This window comes from Pinus tabuliformis, chromosome J (assembly GCF_031772625.1).
Source record: "Pinus tabuliformis cultivar Carrire ecotype Pingquan chromosome J, CPIR1, whole genome shotgun sequence".
Classification (NCBI taxonomy): Eukaryota; Viridiplantae; Streptophyta; class Pinopsida; order Pinales; family Pinaceae; genus Pinus; species Pinus tabuliformis.
In genome coordinates this window covers 1,292,580,186-1,292,596,177 of record NC_142295.1, presented here as the reverse complement: position 1 = coordinate 1,292,596,177, position 15,992 = coordinate 1,292,580,186, and positions in this window count along the sequence as shown.

Here is a 15,992-nt window from a genome sequence, read left to right as displayed (position 1 = left end):
AGGCAACGAGGCCAAAACCAACGGAAATTCCTTCAGGCCATGAGGATTCATCTGAAGGATCCGAGTAGTCAAGTACATAGGGTGAGAAGTAGCACAATGTTATTCAGAAAGACTTGCAGGACAAGTCAAGGATAATCAGTCAGCTTAACAAAGTACATGGGGAAAGGAAGGAGGTAATTCTTCCTAACAATATCGTAGACTCTTGTAGAACTGATTCCATAGATCTCCAAGAGGACATCCATGAAGAGTATGAGAAATCAAGTGTAAATAAGAGTCCATCAAAACATCCATGTCTAACAACCAAAGAGGATGGACAACAACTTATCCTTACATGTGGAGAAGGCTAGGAAGAAGAAATTCAAGGACAATCAAATGAGGAGCCAATAATAATAAACCGACATGATGAACATGATCATGTGGGATAGCATGACAAATATCAATTTGCAAATTTGCAAATTATTTAAAAATAAAATATTTACAAAAATTAAAAAAAAAAAAAAAAACAAACAAAACAAAACAAAACAAATGTTTTAATGCAGAGAGTATCAAAAGCTCTAAAATCACATATAAATTCATTTGTTTCGTAAAATTGTTCATTTATCATAACTGAAGTGTTTCCTATCTAGTGACTTGAATACATTATATAAAAAAGACATTATATTTAATAAATAGTTATTAATATGATAATTTAACTTAAAATAAAAATAAATTAATATAAATTAAATGGTAATAATTTTTTTAAATAATATTAATACTATGGCTGAAAATTGTTGGAGATTTAAGGATTTTCATAGATGTGATATTTTATCTTTAATGTCATCCTTGGAATTTTAAGACTTTTCAGAGACATGATATTTTATCTTTAATACCATGCCTAAAAATCGTTGGAATTTTAAGAATTTTGATATTTTATCTTTAATGTCATGTCTATCATTGGAATTTTAAGGTTTTTCAGAGTCATGATATTTTATCTTTAATGTCATTATTAAAAGATGTTGACAATTTACCCTGAAAAAAGGCGTTATTCCAACATCAACACTTTGTTTTCAAGGTGTTTTCTGCACACACAAAAAAAAAAAAAAAATGGTTTTTACTTCCATTTTTAAAAAATGTTGAAAATTTACCCTGAAAAAAAAGAAGCTTATTCCAACATTAACACTTTTCGTTTTCAAGTTGTTTTTTCGTGTTTTTTTGGAGATTTGGGCTAGAGTACCCATTTTGAGGTAATAGTTCCAGTTTGATCAGTAACTATGTTAAGGGTTTTCATATGGATTTCGCACTAAGTTAGGGCATGTCACTCTAGTTTCAAATGAACAAAATAAATTTTATGTTCCTCCTTTATGCAATGGATGTTAAAATAAACCTCTAACTATTGCAACCAATGATTTAATTTCAAAGCATCAATCTCACTTTCATATGGCTTGATGTTGATCTTTGCTTCCATATTAAACATGGATTGTGAATATTCCATGACATTCAAATTGGATTGTTCATTTTTAGGTTATTTTTTATACTCCTCCTTTGGTTCTTTCTGATCCCTTGATTTTCCATTTGATGTGACTTCTGAATTAGAATTGTTGCCTTCTCCTATTCCATGCTTGTTTGCCATAGCCACCATTATGGTTGATATTTACAACTTCTTCTGAATCCAGATTTGTAAATCTCTCCTCTACCAAATCTTGAGGCTTATTAAAACTAGATTCATCGACCTTGACTAGGATTTTATGACTTTCCACTTACACTAATTTGATCCCCTGATTCCCCACATTTCATCCAATAAAATATGCTATGATACCAATATGCTATGTAAACTTCCATTGATATTCCACAGTATAGTTTGTCACAATAGATGTAATAAAGATATTCTAAAATTTGAAATCTATACTATAAGGGTTATTTTTCCTTAGATTTTATGGATTTTAAAACAACTATTCACAAACCGCAATAACACCAAGATATTACCTAGGAAATAATTTCGTGAGAAAACTCGACGAAAATGTGATGCTACTTTGCTCTCTCTTTCTCTAAATTGAATTGTTGTAGTTACAAAGGATTGATATCTATGGCCTGTGGTCTACTACAAAACACAAAATCTCTCTATTCTGCCTTATGTCTATCCACTCTCAGCTATTTTGCTCTATTATGGAAAAAAATGCACTAGAATAGAATCAAATCCCTTTTCCTCCTAGCAACCCAATAGCCAACTAGGGATTCATTTGATCCATTCAACCCTTAATATGAGTTACAACTTGACCCTTCATAGTGTCCTTGTTACTAACCCCTTCCCCATGAGTAACAGGGGTTGACGTCACATCCTCTTGGATTATGGTGGTCAATCATGATAAGACAATTTCTTGGAGGCATAACTTTTGCATCCAAACTTTGATTGATGTGATTCTTACATCATTGAAAATGTACTTGAATGTAAAATAGCACTAGGGGGTGTGGTGCTTAAATGACCAAGTTTTACCCCCAAAAAACGTCATTTAATGCCTCAAGCTGGCCCTGAAAAGTTTTTGACCCCAATTCTCAAAACTAGGTCCCACCACTTAAACAACTTATGTAAGTTGATTATTTTGATTTTTCCAACTTAAAATCATTGAATTAAATTCATTGAATTAAATGACAAACAATACAATGATATACTATAAAATATAAATCAAACATATATTTTAGCATGTCGCCTATATTCTTAACATGTTGGATATCTAACGCATGGGTACATACATAGGGCCTCTCAGGGATGCATACTACTAATATTGTGTTTTCTATTATCATCTTCGATATTTGTGTTGGAGTTATTTTTATATGCTCAAAAGGAACAACTTACTATATATTGCAAATATTCGTATCCCCTTCATATTAACACTTACCATGTGCATTTTACGTGAATTTTTCTATATAATTTGCCATACTTATGATAAAACCATGTATTCTTATATTTGCCTATATTCTTAACATGTTAGATATCTAACCCATGGCTCTCAGGGATGCATACTACTAATATTGTGTTTTCTATTATCATCTTCGATATTTGTGCTGGAGTTATTTTTATATGCTCAAAAGGAATAACTTACTATATATTGCAAATATTCGTATCCCCTTCATATTAACACTTACCATGTGCATTTTACGTGAATTATTCTATATAATTTGCCATACTTATAATAAAACCATGTATTTTATCAGGTGTGCACTCATGATGCCCTTAATGCTCTCAAATACAGTTTTATAAACATTAGTTTTATATTTGATCTGGGCTACTAAAGATATACATACGAAGATGAGTTTGTGTCCAGTCCTCTTAAAGGCCACCTTGGTTAAAGTCAATATCCTAATGTTCTCAAATTACGATGTTGGAGATATTAATTTAATCTTTGACCTGAACTGCTAAAGATATACCTACATTTGTATCAAATGTTGTTAAAAGTCACCTTGGTTTAAGTCAACACCTTAAATTTCCTTGTGACGTTTAAACTCCAGTACTGTTTTCTTTAACATTAAGACAATAATACATGAACATCCTTCCGATTTGGTCTCGTGGGGGCCTTAAGTTTCTTTTATTTATTTCGAAGTACCTAAGTTTTATTTGGAAATACATCTAGACTACATAGTGTGAAAATTTGGTATCAATAGGGAGTAACTATCTTGCTGGGAAATTAGCTAATTTAGAAAGTGTTACTCAAAACAAAGTTGTGGATCTAAATGATTGCTTACAAAAATGTTATTTACAACAATGTTGTGTATATCAAAATTGTATATATGTGTTTTTTAAATGAAAAGAAAAGTTTATTTCGAGGGCCAAAATTATGATTCAAATAATAATGGGTGACATTCACTAATGAATAGTGGTAAGATTTCATAAAAAATTGTTATATTTGAATATTATAGGAAATTTTAGCCTAAAAATGCCCATAAATTTTTCATGTAATTTCCATGTCATAATATGTAAATCAATCAAAATCTTTTAAATTTAAAAGGAGATACATGTAAATATTTTGGAAGGAAAAGAAAAGAAAAATTATATTTTTTAAATTGTATTTTGGCTTATCTCCTTATAGGTTTACTCAAATTTCAAGTGTAGACACTCGTTGGATGCGGAATTAAATTCCACATCCAATGAGTGCCGATTATGCATACTTTTGAGAAGGCCCACATTGATAAAAAATTGAAAATGCATTTAAATGTATTTGAAACACATTTTTTAAATGTGTTTTCATTTTTTTTATCAATATGGGTCTTCTCAAAAGTATTCATAATGGACACTCGTTGGATGTGGAATTTAATTCCACATGCAACAAGTGTTTACACTTGAAATTTGAGTAAACCTACAAAGCGATAAACCAAAAATACAATTAAAAAAAAGTAGTGTTCCTATTGTCCCTCTAAAATTCATAACTCCTATTTTATTATTTTTCCTCAAGATATCACTTTTAGGTTGAAATTTCCTCTAATGATAGTTTATAGTTAGAGACTTAGCTAATATGTTTCAAATTGTAAGATTATTTTTCTTTGATTATCATTGTTGATTTTTAAAGTTCATACTAAATTATTATTCAGAGATAATAATTATATAGGTTTATAAGAACAATAATAAATTCCATAGCCATTCAATATGAAAGCATTATAAAAGTAATTTTGGATATACTTTCTTCTTACATTCCATCCATATTTATTGAAGAAGTTGAAATTTTTAATATAAACTTCACACCCTGAGAAGATACATTGAACCTTGTATCCATTAAAGGAGAATGTGCTCCTACCTATTTGGTATCTAATTTTTAGACTATTAAATTGTGACCATAAAGAAACCTCGATTATAGATTGTATTATGAATAACAAATTATGTCTCCATATATCTTAACATTGAATATAGCTTCTCATTGGTAATACAATGTGTAATTAACATTGTATATAGCTTCTCATTGTTAATACAATGTGTAATTGAAGTTTATCTAGGGTTATAACTTAATATTATAAAATCTAGTCACGAATGGACATATCATTTTAGATTCACTGCATCCAGTGAAGGTTAGAATCTTCTATAGAAATCGATCTCTTCTATATAAATATGTGTTGAATGTAAGAAGAAATTGTGCCTTGAATTATTCTTATAATGATCTCATATTTAAGAGCTATGAAATTTATCCTACCTTGAGGACACTTCTATGGTAGAGATAACACCGAGGGTATTTTTATTGGGTATAAGTTTGAAACATCTTCAACCATTTACTTTGGGTGAATGGTTTTGTGTTCTCTCCATTTCTATGGTTTAAGAATATTTATTATCTCATATGTTTTACTTCTTATCACTCAGATGTGAAAGTGGCAAAACCCCCAATGGGTTTGTTATTATAAAAGTATATAAAGATTTATAGACAAAACAACAACTATCTTATGCAAAATCATTCTAAGTGTCTATGCTTAAAGCATTTATGGTATATCTAATCAACAAAATACTTATAGGCATGCCTTGTGAACATTGCGATAAATGGGTTAATTTTTGACATAAAAGAATGGGTAATTTATATTTTTTAATTGATTCTCCTAATACAACTTTTCATGTGGAGGTAAGGATATAGAGAAATTGTCCAAAAAATGTTAAAAGATATAATGCCTCCTTTAATAGAAAATCTAGAAAATATCATCATTAAAATAGAAAACATTGTGATGGGATTAACAAGAGTAGTACAAATAATATTGAAAACATTATGACAGAGATAAAAAGAAATGAGTCGGAAGAACATCATATTAATGAGAATATGGTTTGAAATTGATGCTAGAAAGGGGGGAATTGTTAAAGATATAGAATGCTCTTAATAAAAACATAGAAAGAAAATAAAACATTAAAATATATAGTATGCCTTGTTAACACAAAATCTATTACCCAAAAATGTGAAGTCCAAGCTCTTAAGTGAAGACTTGTGTAGCTAATAGGTTGGTTATTGTTAACGTTATTGCAAAATATGACACCTTATTGCAAAGCGTCACTAAGTAGTCTAGCTTGAGAGAAACAAGGGGATTAGTCACCATTGTTTTTATTTTTTTTGGGTAAATAAGCATTCCATTGGTAGACTAGAGGTCAAAGTACATCATAGCACCTTCATCTCATTACCTTCCACTAGAAACCAGACAACGAAGGAAGGAGATTTTTTTCAAGCCAAAATAAACCACATAACAGAAAATACAAGTTACAAAAGTATATCTAGATAAGTTGGCTTGTAAAACCAAGAAAAACCTGGTTGAATGATAAACATCTAGAACACCCCGAGGGAGACAAACATTAGTGCAAAAAGAGACTAATGAGAACAAAGCCCAAGCAATGCAGCTAGAGACAATATTAAAAATATAAATATTGCAGGGATGTTCATAAAAAGAAAGACCACTGCCAGCATTGACCCAACGAAAGGCCTTTCCAAAAATTTTCCAACAGAAATATATGACACAAAGAAAATCTTGTGAAAACAAGAGAGTGGCCTCATCATGGTGTCTGGAGAAGGAAATTCTCACTAATTGTCAAGGGATGCCACTACACGAACAAGAGAAACACCTTCAAATCAATGCAATGGGACTCCTTGCGCTCCGTATAGAGAAGGGTAGGACCAATTCACAACATTAGAGTTGAAACAACGTCTTTGGAGAAAATAGAGTCCACGGGGGAGTATTGGTCAAGAGGGTCAGGAAACCCCCCCATCCTTTCATTGGCATTTTCTACATCCCTCGAGGGAGGAGGCTCTATTGTTGCTTGGATCCAATGTGATATGATCTTGGTCTTTGCATAAAACAGTTTTACAGTCAGCCAGGATAGTGAATCTACTCAGTGAATTCCAAGTTTCTTTGAGGTTGAGGTTGGAATTCGAGCAACCTTGATTGGCCAACAAGTTGGAAAATGTGTTCCTTGTTCTCCTTACATGCATTGGAATGGTAGCTAGGATTTTGCGAAGAAGCTCAACAATCCTAAAATTGTAGTTATTAAGCCTCCAACAAGAAGAGAGCTCGTCTGGATTAGTTCCATTTTGCAAACGTTTGATGGAGTTGATCACCAGATGTGAATCCCCTCAACGAATAATTTGTGGAAACTCTGAGAGTAGGGATTATTCACCATTGTTATCTTAGAAACTACTCTCCTATTACGTTATGACTAGTACAATCCCCACAAGGGAGGTCTCCCTAATAGATCTTACAGATTGAGTAGCCCATGTAATTTAGGCTAAATACCGCATGAGGGTTTTACTACAAAACCACCTAAGGATGAATATTCAATGATTAGGATTTTGGGTGAGTTAAAGTATAAATTAAAGAGAGTGAGTTCAAAGAACCCTATGATTAACTCTAGAGGACTTACTATGTGCCAGATATGCTCAAATAGGGTTCCCAAATAGGTGCAATCTAGAAATTCCACTTGGATTTTCTAAATTAGGTTTTTAATCAATAAAATTACAACATGCATATATGTATAACAACAATAGGAAAACAACCCTAGAATTAATGATAAAGAAGATGGAAAATAAGGCTATTCAATGTATAAAGAAGGAAACAAATTACAACAATTTTCAATGATTGAAAATACATAAAACAACAATGAAAAATCATAGATGTCAACCCTAATTAATGAGTCAAAAATGCATATAAAATAATATTTTCACTTCTCCATTTAGATGCATGAAAATTCCAACCTGATGACAATAAGGTCCAAGGTAAATAATGTTGAAAATGGAGATTTTGTTGTAAGTTAATCCTAATTTACCCTAGAAAAAAAAGAAAAGGAATAGTTAAGGGTTCTATTTTTTATATGTGAATGACATAAGAAAATAGACCAATGCCTTTTTCAATCAAGGGCTATTGGTGTATAAAGCTGAAAATATATGGAAGAAAACTGATGGAAGTGATTTCAAAGAGAGATAAAGCTACACTTAGGTTTCTTAATTATTTAAGCCCTAACATCCTTTTATCTTATTTGGGAAAAAAACTGGAGGAAGCTACACTTAGGTCCCTCAAGAGAAATTTGATGAAAAATATTGTGAAGTAGATGATAAAGCCACAATATATTCAACAACACTTTGGTAAAAATTTCATAAAAACCCTAATTCTTCTATAAGGACAAGATGGAAGAAGATACTTACAATAAATTAGCATAAAATCACCTATAATCTCCATTCATCATCCAAGAGAGAATCATTCAATCAAAATACCCTCCCTCAAAAAAAATTTCTCATTTAATCCTCCGTTGCAACCAAGAGAGAAGAAGCTAAATAGTCCACATTAGTGTCCAAGTGTGTGTCCATGATCCAAGGAGAAATAGACTTCCTTCTATTTATGTTAGGGAAACCAAGTTGATTTTTTCCAAAATTAAGTTAAAAGCTCTAAAAATAATATTAAATGTGATTACAAGTTGGATAGGTCACAAGGTGACCCCCAAAGATAGATAACTCAATAAACATAAAAGCAAGCTCACTATAACACACACACATGAGCTACAATGCCTCCAAGGGTGATGTCATCCTTCAAAAGGTGTCTCTCATCAAAATGTGCCATAGATGACTCAACGAGGTGCATCTCATCCCAACAGTCACATTTCCACATCAAAATGGTGTGAAATCATCAATCAATGCTCCATCATCCAAAATGTCATCCTCCTTTAATCCCACATCATCAATCCAAGCATCATGAAAGGGACATCATGGAGCTAGAGTATGATGCCAACATGTAGGAAACGTACCATCCCCAACAAAGGGATCACATGTCATCATAATCATCAAATCTCTTTGGAGAAAGGGCAATGTCCATTAAGGAAGTTCAAAGCTAGCTTGGGGGCATCCTACCAACTCTAGGGTACATCAAGTCTCTAAGCAATTCCTGAGCTCTAAAGTGTAGCATTTCAGGTCCTCGAAAGAGAGGAGAGTGTTATCAATTGTGTAGAAGGCATCCCAAGGTCAATGCTCCTTTCGTCAACTCCCTAGGTCAAATTCGCTAGTCTAGTCATCAAATGGGGTTAAACGTCCTTGCAAAAGTGCTAGAGAAGCATTATACAATCCCTGAAGCAATGAAAATTATATACGGTAGTAAACATCTAACACAAATCAAAATCAAGTGATATCAACATCATAGGTGCACAAGGCATATGAATATCAAAGTGCACCATATTTAATGTAAAAGGCATCAAAGCACATATCACAAACATCATCTTCAAATGTTTTCCTAGCTTATGATTTGTAAACAAGTTACCATGCTTAGATATGGGAGGGTTATCATAAAGCCTTATTAGGTGCTTCCAACTCTAAGGGTAGAAAAAATTCCTAGGCTGACCCATCAATTAGATCAATAGGTGGAAGTGATCAATGGCATAACAATAGGTTTACTTCATAGAGGATGCCATAGTCTTGTACTAGATATGAAATTCAAACATCCTTGAGAATTGTGATGTGAAGAGGGAGCAATCAAGGGAGCTAAGTTACCCCTTTACCCTCTTGTGCCCCTTTGTATTTGTTGATTTTCTATTTTCTTTGGCAAATATAGCTTGAGTTACAAGCTTTCATTGATTCAACATTGACCCTTTAAAGATGAAGTGTTTCATTGCTTCTTAGGGTTGGGATATTCAAAATTCCTTTAATTAGATAAATCATGCATCAGCCAAGAACTAGGTGAGAGATAATGGAAGGGGTAGAGCTCATACTAGGCTTTCATATGTGCATTTTCATTTATCCCTGCCAATCTTTTGCATTTCGACATTATGGCTCATGTTTTCTCTTTTCTTTTTGTCACCTTAACCTCTTAGGGCAAAGTTTCCAGGTCCTTAATAATGTAAAATATAGGGAACCAATAGTGGTGATAGATAGCATTCAACACAAATATAGGATGTGGATTAAAGGGAGAGATGGAATTTAATAAATATCGGTTATTGTGGACGCAACAACAATTAAATCCTCCCATTTGTTCCCCTCCTAGATAGTTGAAGAAAGACCTCAAACAACGTTACATTGGCCTAGCCTGGGGCTAGTGATAACCACCAAGGTGAAGCATGTGAACATAAGTAAAGTAGTTTATCGTCTAGTTCAACTTGTGACCCATACTATGATGTTGTTAAACATTAAACGAAGCCACTTGAATACAAAAATGGTTAATGTACCTCATATTTGATGACCCACCTTCATATGATGAATAGGCTAGATCTAAAGAAAGAGCTAACTTGAGCATGGATAAGAGGCATATGAGGCTAACTATTTATGGATCATGATAGGGTTATTGGTTGGCACAGTGAAATAATGGGAAAACAAATTTCCCCTGGGGTCACCAACATGGGTGGGTCATAGTCACATCACCAACTCTCTTTTGCGCTTTAATGAAAATGGAATCTTAGCGAAGGGGGAATTCCATATGAGTTATTAAAATCTCTTCTTATCTTATGGAATGAAAGTAAAAGAAGTTTAACAACTTCAAACAAATGAAAAGAGTTTGTCTTATTTATATATCATAAAAAATTATGTTTCAAAACATGTTAGAATCATAAGTTTGAATTATGAATTCTCTACCATTAGAATGCACTAGGAATTTTTCAAAGTATTGATTTTATGTATGCAAATAAAACACATTTAAAAGAAACATGATTTGATTTAAAATTTCTCAACGAAATTCCAAACAAAAACTGCAAAAACATACCATAGTCAGGGAACACCTGAATGAACCAACAAAAAACACTCGGCCATTGTTCCGAAACCACAAACCTGGGTGGAAAATGGTTTACCTCGTTCCATCTCCACATCAGTCCATTGGCACGTGCCATCGGTGCTACCTTGTCTAACTGTGGCTTGCCAATAGGCATGTCATCGTGGATCTACGCTCATGAAATTCCAAGCCAACGTGTACAAGAAATTCAAACTCTCTCTTCGTCTGAATCTCTGAATGCATCAAGGGTTCATTCCAGATTGTTGAGGCTTGTCGAGGTTGAGTTGTAAATATTGCTTTGGCATTCTCGACCATCCAACGCATCAAGTTAAATGCACACGTAAGTTAAAGCCTTGACGCCGGCCCATGCCGGCACCAAGGCCGATATCTCGACCCGTGTTCGACCAATTAAGGGGCTAGCTTAGCAGGCCTTATATAACGCTAGGGCCCACACTATCAGTCGACGTACCCCCATGGGATAAACCATTTAAGACCATTTAGATATGATTTATGACTTTTATTTGGGTTCACATATTTTCACAATTAAATGTTTTGATTTTTTTTTAAGAAATTGTATTACTTAGTACACATAAGGTAGCTTTTAGAAAACGAGGAAGCAAGCAAAGACTAGTATAAAGCTATCATTCACTATTTCACTTATACATATTTACCAAAATAATAATAATAAAATTTATCTCAAAAATATTAAGGAATCATCGTAAAAATTAACTACAAAATTCATGTTCATTCAGTGGCACCATTCACAATATATTAGGTCAAATTAAGTTCGGCATAATACTTTGATATAAGTTAAGTATTTTAGGATATATGTGTCTATTTTAACGCTCCCTCATACCTCTTTGGACTCCCCAAGCCTAGTTAGAGGTGTTACTTTGTTCTAACATGACCTCCATGATCTCATTATGGAAATGGGGTTATAAAATTCCTCCTTTCCCAAAGTTAGAGAATTTTACTTTGGAAAACACCATCGCATTCATCTCGTCAAGAGATTTTTGACAATATATATTTTATAAAAAAAATGTACCTGGATCAAAAGTTATAACCATTTAAGGTTCATCATTCAAACCCTGATACATAGGAAAGGACATTTCATGTGACACTCGCATGGCACCCCCACCTTACCTAAGTGGTTCCACGTCATTCTCGACACTAATGTGGTCGTGGACAAGTCCACATGGTACCTGGCGTGTCGACTAAACTAGGGTTACCACAAGCTTGGGCCCTTGGCGTGTTATGTAAAAACTTCACGTTATACCAAATTTAGGGAAGTCTAGTGTTCCCATGATTTTTTTCTTGGTCGATACCTCAGACCCCCAGACCTCACGATTTTATTAGTTGGATTAGTACTACGAGAGTAAAGAGTCTACTTCCATTTATCAGCTTACTAAGCAAGTACCTAAGTAGTTTATCAGTCCCAACGCGAGCCACTTAAGGGTTTGTGGGGTCCATTGGGGTTAGTTGGGTAGCCAACTTCCCACAGTCGTAACTTAGTCATATGATCTCTATTTGGCGTGTATGATACCTCGTTGGAAAGATCTCTCCGAGTAGTACAGGCTTGGCCACTAGGAAAGGGCCTAATGCACACCTAAAAAACATCATTTAGGGGGTTAAAAGAGCTCCAGAAGTCCACGACCCGAAAATCTTCTAAAAATAACAAATGCTGCTATAATCAAGGAAACATATGAAACCAACTAAAGGTTTAGGCAGAATAGGTGGGTGGCCACCAATATCCACCTGGATCACTTGGGTTTATATTGTTTCCTTTGGTAGAATTTTATTCGCTAGGGTTTATAATCCATTGGGTTTTTAGTATTATTGATTTGTGTTTATTATTCCATTTTATTTAAATTATTAATCATGTTGAACCGTGGTCAATCATGGGCAACCATGGTCAACAAAGGTCAATCTTCATCGGTCATGGTTAATTTTGGCCTACCATGGTTGTCCATGGGCAACCGTGTTGTGTGAAATCAATCATGGTCAACCATGGTCCAACATCGCATGGTAACAAAGATTTTGTCAATATAAAAATCATCCTTGTTCAACCATGATCCAATGTCACATTGTGACAAATATTGTGTTGATATGGAAATCAATAATGGTTAAACATGGTTGACCATCATCCTACGTTGCATTGTGACAAGGATTGTCTCAATATGAAAATCAACCATGGTCAACCAGGTGGGTTTATAATATTAATCCCTTATGTTCATTAATCCCTTAGGTTTATAATATTACTCCATTGGGTTTATAATATTAATATTCCTTTGGGTTTATAATATTAATCCCTTGGGTTTATTAATAAGTCGAGTTTATAATATTAATCCCTTGGGTTTATTAAGATGTCGAGTTTATAATATTAATCCCTTGGGTTTATTATTTATTTTGGTTTATAATAAACCATGGCACTATCATGGTCAACCATGGTGATACATCACATCTTGATAAAGATTGTCTCAATATGAAAATCAACCATGGTGCAACGTCGCATTGTAAGAAACATTATTATTTCCTTTGATTGAATGTTATTCCCTAGGGTGTATAATCCATTGGGTTTTTAGTATTATTGCCTTGTGTTTATTATTCCCTTTTCTTTAAAATACCAATCATTTTGAACCATGGTTAATCATAGTCAACCATGGTCAACAAAGGTCAATCTTCATCAACCATGGTCAATCTTGGCCAACGATGGTCAACCATGGGCAGTCGTGTTATATGAAATCAATCATGGTCAACCATAGTCCAACGTCACATGGTAACAAAGATTTTTTTTGAATACGAAAATCAAACTTGGTCAACCACGGTCCAACATCACATTGTGACAAATATTGTGTCGATATGACAATTAATAATGGTCAAACATGGTCGACCATCGTCTTACATCGCATTGTGACAAGGATTTTCTCAATATGAAAATCAACCATGGGAAACCATGTTTATTTTAGGGTTTATAATATTTATCTTTGGGTATTTATAAATTGGGTTTATAATATTCATCCCTTGGGTTTAATATTATTGCCTTAGGTTCATAGTCCCTTGGGGTTTTAAACCCTAAGTGACTTTATAGGCAACCATGTTTATTTTAGGGTTTATATACCTTAGGTTTATAATTTTAATCCCTTGGTTTATAAAACATTGGAGTTTTAGAATTAATTCCTTGGGTTTATTTATCTAAAGGTTCATATTCCTAGGGTATAATAGTATTTATAGGGTTTATAATATTAATGTTAGGGTTTAATATAAATCCCTTGGGTTTATTATCATGGTCAATGATGGTCAACTATCTTTATTTTAGGGTTTATAATATTTATCTTAGGGTTTATATACCTGGGGTATATAATATTTATCCCTTGGGTTTAATATTATTCCCTTGGATTTTTAGTATTAATCCCTTTGGTTTATAATATCAATCCCTTTGGTTTATTAATATAAGGGTTCTTATTCTTAGGGTTTAATATTATTCATAGGGTTTATAATATTAATCCTTGGGTATAATATAAATCCCTTTGGTTTATAATCATTGTCAACCATGGTCAACCATGGTGCAACGTCACATTGTGACAAAGATTGTCTCAATATGAAAATCAACTATGGTCAACCATGATTATTCTAGGGTTTACAATATTTATGTTAGGGTTTATATATCTTGGGTTTATACTATTAATCCCTTTAGTGCAATATTATTCCCTTGGGTTTTTAGTATTAATCCCTTGGGTTTATTATTCTCGTGGGTTTATAATACTAATCTCTTCGGATTATTAATCTAAGGGTTCATATCCATAGGCTATAGTATTATTCTTAGGGTTTATATTAATCCTTGGATTTAATATAATCCCTTGAGTTTAATTAATTAGCAATACTATATATATCTATATATATATATATATATATATTTATTAGTGTTAATTAATTAATTATTATTTAACTAATTATAATTATTATTTAATAATAATTAATGTTATTATAAAAATATATATATTTATATTATTTTAATAAATAATAATAATAATAATTAACTATTGTTAATTAATTAGTTAGTTATTATTAATTAATTATTATTAATATTGACTAAATAATAATATTATTAAATTTAATTAACAATAAAAATAATAACTAATAACTAATAATAAAAATAATAAATAATGGTGTAGTCTAACTTATAGACGAAATAATCTCTTTCACTAGAATTCACCAAAACCTGGTAATACAATTTCAAAATTTTTGTTTTTTAAAATACATTTTTGAATGTATAAATGGATTCAACAACGTGAAAAACCCTTGAGGCGCTGGAGTTATGCAGATTAAACAATTTAAACTCAAACTCAAGTTTTTAAAAATATCTGTTAGATTTTGATTAAAATTAACGAGAAAAATGGTCGTGAAAAAGACCATTTTGTCTATAAATTAGACTATGCCGTAAATAATTAGTAATAGCAATAATCATTTTAAAATGATTATAATTAACATTATAATTAGTTATTAATATAAATTAATAACAACACTAATAATATTTTTATTATAATTTTTTTTTTAATATTACTAATATTTTTATTATTATATATTTATCAATATTAATATTAATTTTATGATTAATATTTAATTTATATTATTGATGCTTATAAATGTTTTTCAACGATATTTACTAATGTGGTCGGGTTTATAATTTTAACAATTTCTAGAGTTTATTAATCCTTTGGGTTTATAATATTAATAATCTTATGGGTTTATCAATCCCTTAGGTTTAAAATATTAAAACACGAGTTTATAAATCCCTTGTGTTTTTAATATTGATAGTTTGGGTTTGTTAATTGCTTAGGTTTATAATATTTATCTCTTGAGTTTACTAATTCCTTGCGTTTTATAACATTAAACTCTTGGGTTTATTAGTCCCTTGGGTTTATAATATTAATAATTCTTTACGCTTATAATTTAATCCCTTAAGTTTATTAGTTGCTTGAGTTTAAAATATTAATTCCTAGGGTTTATTAATTCCTTAGGTTTTTAATATTTATCTTTTAGGTTTGTTGATCCCTTAGGTTTATAATATTTATCCCTTGGGTTTACTAATTCGTTGGATTTATAATATTAATAATCCCATGGGTTTATTAATCCCTTGGGTTTAAAATGTTAATTGTTAGGGTTTATTAATCCCTTGGGTTTAAAATGTTAATTGTTAGGGTTTATTAATAATATCTTGGATTTAAAATATTAATTGTTAGGGTTTATTAATCCCATGTATTTTTAATATTGATTCCTTGGGTTTGTTAATTCTTTAGGTTTATAATATTTATCCTTTGGGTTTACTAATG